Source organism: Sceloporus occidentalis, unplaced genomic scaffold, assembly GCF_023333645.1.
Source record: "Sceloporus occidentalis isolate IW3139 unplaced genomic scaffold, rSceOcc1.0.p SCAF_6, whole genome shotgun sequence".
Classification (NCBI taxonomy): Eukaryota; Metazoa; Chordata; class Lepidosauria; order Squamata; family Phrynosomatidae; genus Sceloporus; species Sceloporus occidentalis.
In genome coordinates this window covers 50,089,435-50,097,243 of record NW_028316986.1, presented here as the reverse complement: position 1 = coordinate 50,097,243, position 7,809 = coordinate 50,089,435, and positions in this window count along the sequence as shown.

Below are 7,809 nucleotides of genomic sequence, written 5' to 3'. Positions count from 1 at the left end.
CATCTGTGAAACATTGGAGGGTATGAGATCCATTGAATGAGCAGAACTGCTATAATTGTTAGCTTACCAAGTCATTATTGATTCAGTGGATCAATTCTAGTTGGGACAATATGATGTACAGGTAGGTCCAGCAAGAAATTGAAGCTAAAAACCAAAGCCATCCCTACCATTCAAGAGAGTGAAGCAATTGCTTCAGGCAACAGGTGCTAGAAGGGCAATGAGGTGTTGAAGGATCTAGTAGCACATGCCAGGAACCTGTTCTTGCGTCTCCTAAGCTAAATAACTGACCTCAGATGCAATGGAAGACAGTGTCCTTTCACCAATGTCAAACTAAGATTCTTGTCTTTATGGAACTGATGGGCGGAAGGCCACTGTTCCTTTGCCTCTGGTCAGCAAAAAGTCTTTGATAAGCTCCGCTTAGACATTTGCCAGATTTGCTGGAAGTAAACTAACTTGTTTGTTTATTTTTTTTCAGATGAAAAGGTTTACATTTTTCACAAGAATTTTGTTTGATTGTTTCTGAATATATGGCAAGCTTGCCTCAATATGGACAATGGACCATGTAACCAACAACAAGCTTCTCAGATATCAAGCTGGGCTTCTTGAACTGCAGTTCATTACAGTTATGCTTTCAGCTCCAAGGCACACAGAAAACCCTTTGACAACAATGAAAAAAACAAGACCAGATAATATTAGATAATTAACTAATCATTAGATGATATTAAAGATAATATTTATCCTTTTTTGAAGTTCCCAAGGATCTCCTTTTTAGAAGAAAAGAGAGGAAAGCATTGTAAATCTTGTAAAAACATCCCCTTTCTATGAAGAATGTTTTCTTTCCACTCATTTCTTAGATTGACAACCTCCCTGAAGCCAGTAACAATAAAAACAAACCAAAGTCAAATGAGATAAGATAAACAGAGATCATAAATAGTAAATTAGGTACCATTTGCTTATTTTTACCTGGAACAGATCTTGATTTCTAGTATATAAAATGCTATTCCTCTTTCATCTTCTCTGTTTCATCTTTTGGTGGAGATTTGGGGGATATCTTTTGGAGGTTGGTGTGGTTTAAACACATGGATAATATTTTCATTATTTGCCCTACCAGGAAGTCCAGAAAGACTTCAATATCCATTCGAACCAATGCATATATCAGTTTCACTTTCTGACCACCACATTCACACTGTGCATTTAAACTGCCTTAAAGGAGAAAGAAGCCTAAATACCCTAAAGGAAGCCTAAATACCTCTGTTCACTAATAACTGCAATGAAATCCATTGTGGGAGTTAAGAATTTGATCAGCTGATTAACACAGAAAACCCATCACAAAACAGATTATTACAAAACAGGATGGGTACTTCCCTTTCAGCAATCTGTGATTTGTTTTAAAAAATAAAAAAGGTGGAGGGAGGTTGCTTGGAAATGACAAGGGGGAGGGAGACAGAGAGAGAAGAAGACACACTGACACCATGTAACTGTCAATAACACGACTGCCTTTTATCCTGAGGCAACCTCTTGCTTTCATGTCTCTGCACAGGTGAGAGGAATTCAGGTTCTAATCCTATCCATTGCAGTCCAATTGTGGCAATAAGAGTACGCCCAGAACCTAGAAAATGAGGCATAACATAATAAAACTTTCTTAAGCCTTCTTTCTTTAAGTAATAAAACTAAATTATGAAAATTATGCTTAGCACCTGACAGTATGAAGGGTCCTCTTTTACACAATAATTCTCCATGTCATGATATTCTATTAATTCCTAGATGTATATGTTTTCTGGAGCATGGACCTTTCTTTCTGTTTACCACTTTGTCTAAAACATAGAGATTGGAAAGTTACCTTTTTGGAACAAAGTTTCCACAATTCCCCAGCCAGTATGGATAGTGAAAAATGCTGGGTAGTCCCCCAAAAACCATGTTTCCAAGTTCTGGAATGCCCCATGTGCACTAATACTATATAGCCATAGTACAAACATCGCCAGTACATCTTCCTTGCTCAGTTTCCTTTCCCACTCTCCTTTATAGACATTTCTAGAAAGATACACAACAAAATTTGCATTCCCACAAAAAGCAAACTGCATTCTTCCCTGGGCCACATCAAAGCACATTGCCAAACAGCCTAAGAGAAACAATATCTTGGACAGATAGGCCCAGTTTACTCATTCTGGGAGGTGGGGAAATGGTTACAGTGATGTTTTACAACATCATTCCAGGTTGGGGCTCTTTCATTAAACATCTATTTATAGTCAACAGGCATTTTAACTCCTCCCTGGTGATACGATCTCAAGAATGCAAGAAGTACTTTGCTTTTAAGTATCCTCAAAAGGACAGCACTCCATGTTGCAAAGCAACTGAGATAACAGTTATCAGATGAATTTGAAGTTGCCTCCTGATGCTGGAGGCACTGGATTAGTTTGAAAGAACTGAAAGATTTCCTCATCGGCAGAAGATGAATAGAAAATAGCCTAGACAAACCAGATTAAAGGAAGTTAAGGGGGAAATCTTTAAAGATTTTAAGTATTAGTGCTATGCATCAAATGGTCAATATTCCTAAGAGAGGGAAGAGAGAGGGAAAATATTTTGGAAAATTTAATTTTTGGAAAGTTTATGGTACAACTTTGAATCAAACCTTCTGGGAAAGTATGTGAATCATTTAAAGTCATCTGAGCGGGAAACTAGTACCAAAGGATTTTGTTTTCATGTTGTATTTTGTAAATACATAAATCACAGGGCAGTGTAACCTGTGAAAAGGGTATGTGATTTCCCCTTTCCCCTATTTTGTTACTCCGTGTGATCTCAGTTTCATGAACTAGATTTTCCCATTCTTTGCTCATGAAAAATGCACAGCACAAAGCACTCAGATTTTGTATGTGTGCATTTTTCTTGACTATGCTGCTGGTTCTCTTCTGGTGGCTGTCATTTATCTAGTGTCCCAAAGTATTATTCCAAGACACTGTGCATAAATAAAATGGCTGCACCAAAGGGGGGGGGGAATCAATATCTTAAAAATATATTAAGAAAACTTCCACTATTTCCCAGCCTATTTCTTCCTCAATGTATTGATTCTGAATGAATGTAAAATTGAACCAAATGAATCCTATCAGTTTTTTATTCACAGTGAAGTGAAAGCATATCACCTCAACAGGTGATAGGTTGGCATACTTCCACTCTGTATATCTGTATTGCTGGCATCCGCAGTTTCATACAATTTCCACATTGATCCTTATTTTGCTGTAGCTGCAGCTCCTGTTCTTGTTATTTCATGAGCAAATTGCTACTTTTCGTCCTCCAAAATGTCTGGAGAAAATATGACATGGGATATGATTTAAAGCTAAGGAAATAGCAGACCTGCAGATAACCTCCACTGTTTTATCTTTAAAAGGGAAGCCTAACTAATGGTTTTAGAAAACTCAAGGTCTCACAGCATTTTGTTTCCTTTTTTTTAAAAAAAATGAAATATTCAGTAGCTTGCAATCTTTTGTGTTGATAATATATTATATAATGTTAGCTGGCTATCTTCAATGTGAGGACAAGCCCACCAACTCACATATACTTTTTATCTGAGATCTGTCTAACTAGACGTCCCAGGTCTGTTGTCTTGCACCTTTCCATGTTCTCTCCCTGTACAAAACTAGTGTCAGGAGACCAAACGAATATTGTGCAGTTCTGCTCTGCACATCTGGAATGACATTCAGGTTCATTATCCCCTCAAACCATCGGCTCGATCATTTGAATTGCATGGCATGCTTAAGAATGAGATAAACGTGGGTTAGACTCAGAGGCTTAGTTTCAATTGGCTCCTCTGAGAACATCCAACAGACAGAAGGCCAAAGTCCAGGAGCAGGGAATGACAGGGCAGGTTGGCTGCATCCCAGCAATACTCCATCCCTGTCTCAGATGAATTTTCTTTGTGAGGCGTAGGTTTAAAAAAAACTATAATAAGCCTGATTGGTATTGGTTTGCACATATTGCACTGAATTCAGATTTTAGCAAAGTCTACCAATTATGGTTTCGCCAGGTATATTCCGGTGCATTCCCCACCAGAATCTTTCAGAAATGGTTTGTGAAAATATAACACAACATTGTAATATTTAGCCTTCCAAAGATATAATGTGCTCTCAAAGGATGAACTGTTACAACCACTTCAGGAGTGTATTTCATGTGGACTCAGAGAAGATTGCCAGGAAGATGATGATCCCAAATGTAGTTCCACTCACCACATTCTCATTAGTGGAAAAGAGAGGAAGGGAATTTTCACTGTTTCATTGTGAAATCAATGAAAATCTCTCCCCACCCCCATCCCCAAGGCTCCTTTTCAGCCAGATGAAAAGTGCCACTGGATCAAAACACTCATTCAGACTGAATACTTAATGGATTTTATGGATTTTACCCTGTTTCAAGATCTGAAAAGGCAGGTTGGAAATACTTAATAAACAAATAAAATAACTCATGTTTCCCAGTCAGCTTATTGTACAATTTGATTTGTTTGCATACCTTAGTCTGAACATTATTTTCCAGTTTCCCAGGTAGTTTCAGAAAGAAGAGCATTGTATGTTTGTAGAAAGAAATACGGAAAGAAATGTATAGATCAATGAAGGGCAATAGAAATAGCACAGGACACAATCCTTCTTTGTGTGTGTCATTATATTTGTATTTTTAATTCCCTGTTGATGTGTATTGTGTTTCACTTTAATGTGCTTCGTATTTTTATTGTTTAAATAGCTTACATGTTATTGCTGGACAGTCAGCATATACACTTTCTAGGTTATGATGGGAGGCCTTTTCCCCACATTTCAGGAGAGCTAGAAAGTTGTTTAAGATGGAGACAGAGAGTATCCACAGTGCAGAATTAAAGTTAAAGTTGGTTCAGTTTGATTATGCTTTTCTGTCATTCTCTGTGCTGAGTGCTAGAAATTATCTGCCAGCCTTTACTAAATAGCAGTGCTTTCAATGACAGCACATGCTGGTAGCCAGAAATGGCACTAAAGCCTTGAGTGTTTCAACATCTCAGCTGGCTTTGGAAGCTAAAGGGATGTCTACACAGGTGGAAAAAATCCATAGTCACCTTGTACTGGGGGCTGGTAAAACAATGTTTTTTGAGGATTTGAACTAAATACAGTTCTTTTTGATACCTAAGGGGTTAGACCCAATTTTTTTAAAAAATGATCTTTTACCCCACACTTTCCTGGAAAATCCAGTTTATTGTATGTGGTCCCTGTAGTCTAAATTGGCTTTGATGTGAAGCCAGGGTACGTGGTTTTTAGTGAGCAGTACAGGTTGGTGGAAGGTTAGCTGTGCCAGGTGATAATTCCCACCAGTAAAAGCTACTTTTCTGTTTCTATTCACCTTTTCCTGGTGTATAGTCACCATTGTTTTTAATGTGAATTTGTTCAGATACTTGTTTATCAGCTATGGAAGAAAGGGTGAAATGAGTGGATAGGAAGGTTGGAGGCACTGTCTGGTCTCCTTTCCCTCTCCAAGTATTTCAACAGCTGGACTCCAGCCAGTGATCCAGTCTGCATATTCATATGTTGAAAGGCTCACAAGGCTTCTGAAATTACCATTCCTTTGGACAAATATACATACACTAAACAAGAAAAAATGGCAGTGCTTGGAAGGAGGAAAGAGGGCTGAAAGGAGAGCAGATAGTGCCTCCAATCCCCTGATCCCCACACTCCACATTTCACCCATTCCTCCACAGCTGATATGAAAAAAAGATCATTTTAAAAAAAATTGTATCCACACAAATGCACATTCAAAAAATAATGGTGACCGCATGCCAACGAAATGTGAATACAAACAGGGGAAGTAACCTTTCCCCCTTTTGCTTCAATTTGATTTCAGGTGAATAGCAAATGGAATTAGGATTATAACAGAAGCATGTGATGTTAACAGAAGTCAAACCAGTACAGGGTATTTTTCAGGGAAACTGGGGATTTAGCCCACCTGTAGATATGCCCTGATTCAATTCAGAAAATTGTGCTGGTCTGTCACTGTAATAAAGATGAACTGAACAGTTCAGAAGAAGAAGAAGAAGAAGAAGAAGAAGAAGAAGAAGAAGAAGAAGAAGAAGAAGAAGAAGAAGAAGAAGCAGCAGCAGCAGCAGCAGCAGCAGCACAGAATATTCGTCTATGGATATTTTTGAACAATCAAATAGGATATACTGGATAAGACATATCCTGTCTAATCAAAAGATTGCTGTCTATATCTACTGTGTCCATCCATTTTAGCCATCAAGTATGCAATGAAAACTTGAATGCGTCATTCATTTTGGATTCCACACATTCTTTTAAACAAAATTGGACTATCTCAGCTGGTGCTGCAACTCATCTATTAATGCTCTCAAACACATCACTTGGCTTATGTCCAGTTGCGGCTCTTGAGGGTGGGGAAGAAGGTGGTTGCTGTGCCATATTCTGATCTATGGCAACCATATCATAGGTTTTTCTTGGAGAGAGTTATTTGAAAGAGGCTTGCTATTACTTTCTTCCAAGGCTGAGTGTGACTTGTCCAAGGTCAACCCATGGGTTTCCATGGCTGAACAGGGATATGAACCTTGGTCTTCCAGAATGCAAGAGGTTATTGATCATATTAATTTTATATCAGGACAAAACTGAGCTTTTAAATTATGCACTTGGTTCTTGGAAATTAACTACCAGACAGCCAGAAAGGCCTCTTAGTGCTCCCCCACTACTAAAACACAAATGCCCTCTTGTTATAATACAGTAGATTAGATGAGCCTCACAAGATTTTCAACATCTGTATATGTGATTTATACATAGTTCTGCTATTGTTCTTCTACATTTTTAATTTTCACTGTCATCTTCCATATCTCTGTTACCAGAATGAAATCTTCTGAATTTTGGTGTGGGTACGTTCTCTCTATGGCTCCAAATGGACTCTGTACTGTGGGAAGCCATAATCCTGAGACAAGAGATCGCATACATCCTATTCCATAAGCACATCAAAAAGAAGGGTTTGTGAGTTGCAGATGAGAAACTTTAACACCTCCAAATTCAGGAAGATAGGTCATTTAGGCAGGATGTTCTGCTGGACAAGCCTGATAAGACTAATTTACAACTTTAGTCTCACCCCAGACTTTGCTAGACCAAATGATCATTTACTATGTAGATTCAGTTTCTTTGATGTAGGACAAACACCCTTGCCCTCAGGCCAGTTTTGGCTTATAAAAGATCTCCAAAATCCTTTGTTAGTGGGCTAGTTGGAAGGTGTGGGGACACTCTGTCACTGTGACTTTTGACTGGTTCCAATACATCTGTTTCTCCAGCGCTCACCAGAACAGCCATATCCCACACCATCCCCATCACAATTGGACCTGGAGTCAAGTCTCATCTTGTATAAGTATCACTGTTAGTTCAGCCTCCAACTATTCCAAAGCTAACTCCTGATTTCCTGAGTCCTTGTATGTATATGTGAGTGAACGTAGATTGTGGTGTGATTTTCCCCATTAATAAAAGAAACACTTCATTTAGAGAATTCTGCCTCTGTGAAATTCCTTTGGTCTCTTTTCCCTTGGTATACATATGGGAATGATCTCAACAGGCTCTTGTAGCCAACCCAATAAGTAATTGAACTAATTAAAAAATCCCGTAGAGAGATCCTTGGCTACATCTCCTTTTTTATTCTAAAAAAATAAATTGGTGGCAGTTAGAGGTCCTGAACTCTATTCCCAATTCATGCTTTATATATTTTCTTACTGGATTTCTTACTGACTAAATATTGGAAAGCTGGTCTGTGTTTTAATGCCATGACCCAAGGATTATTAATTTAAGCACATATTTGGAAAGC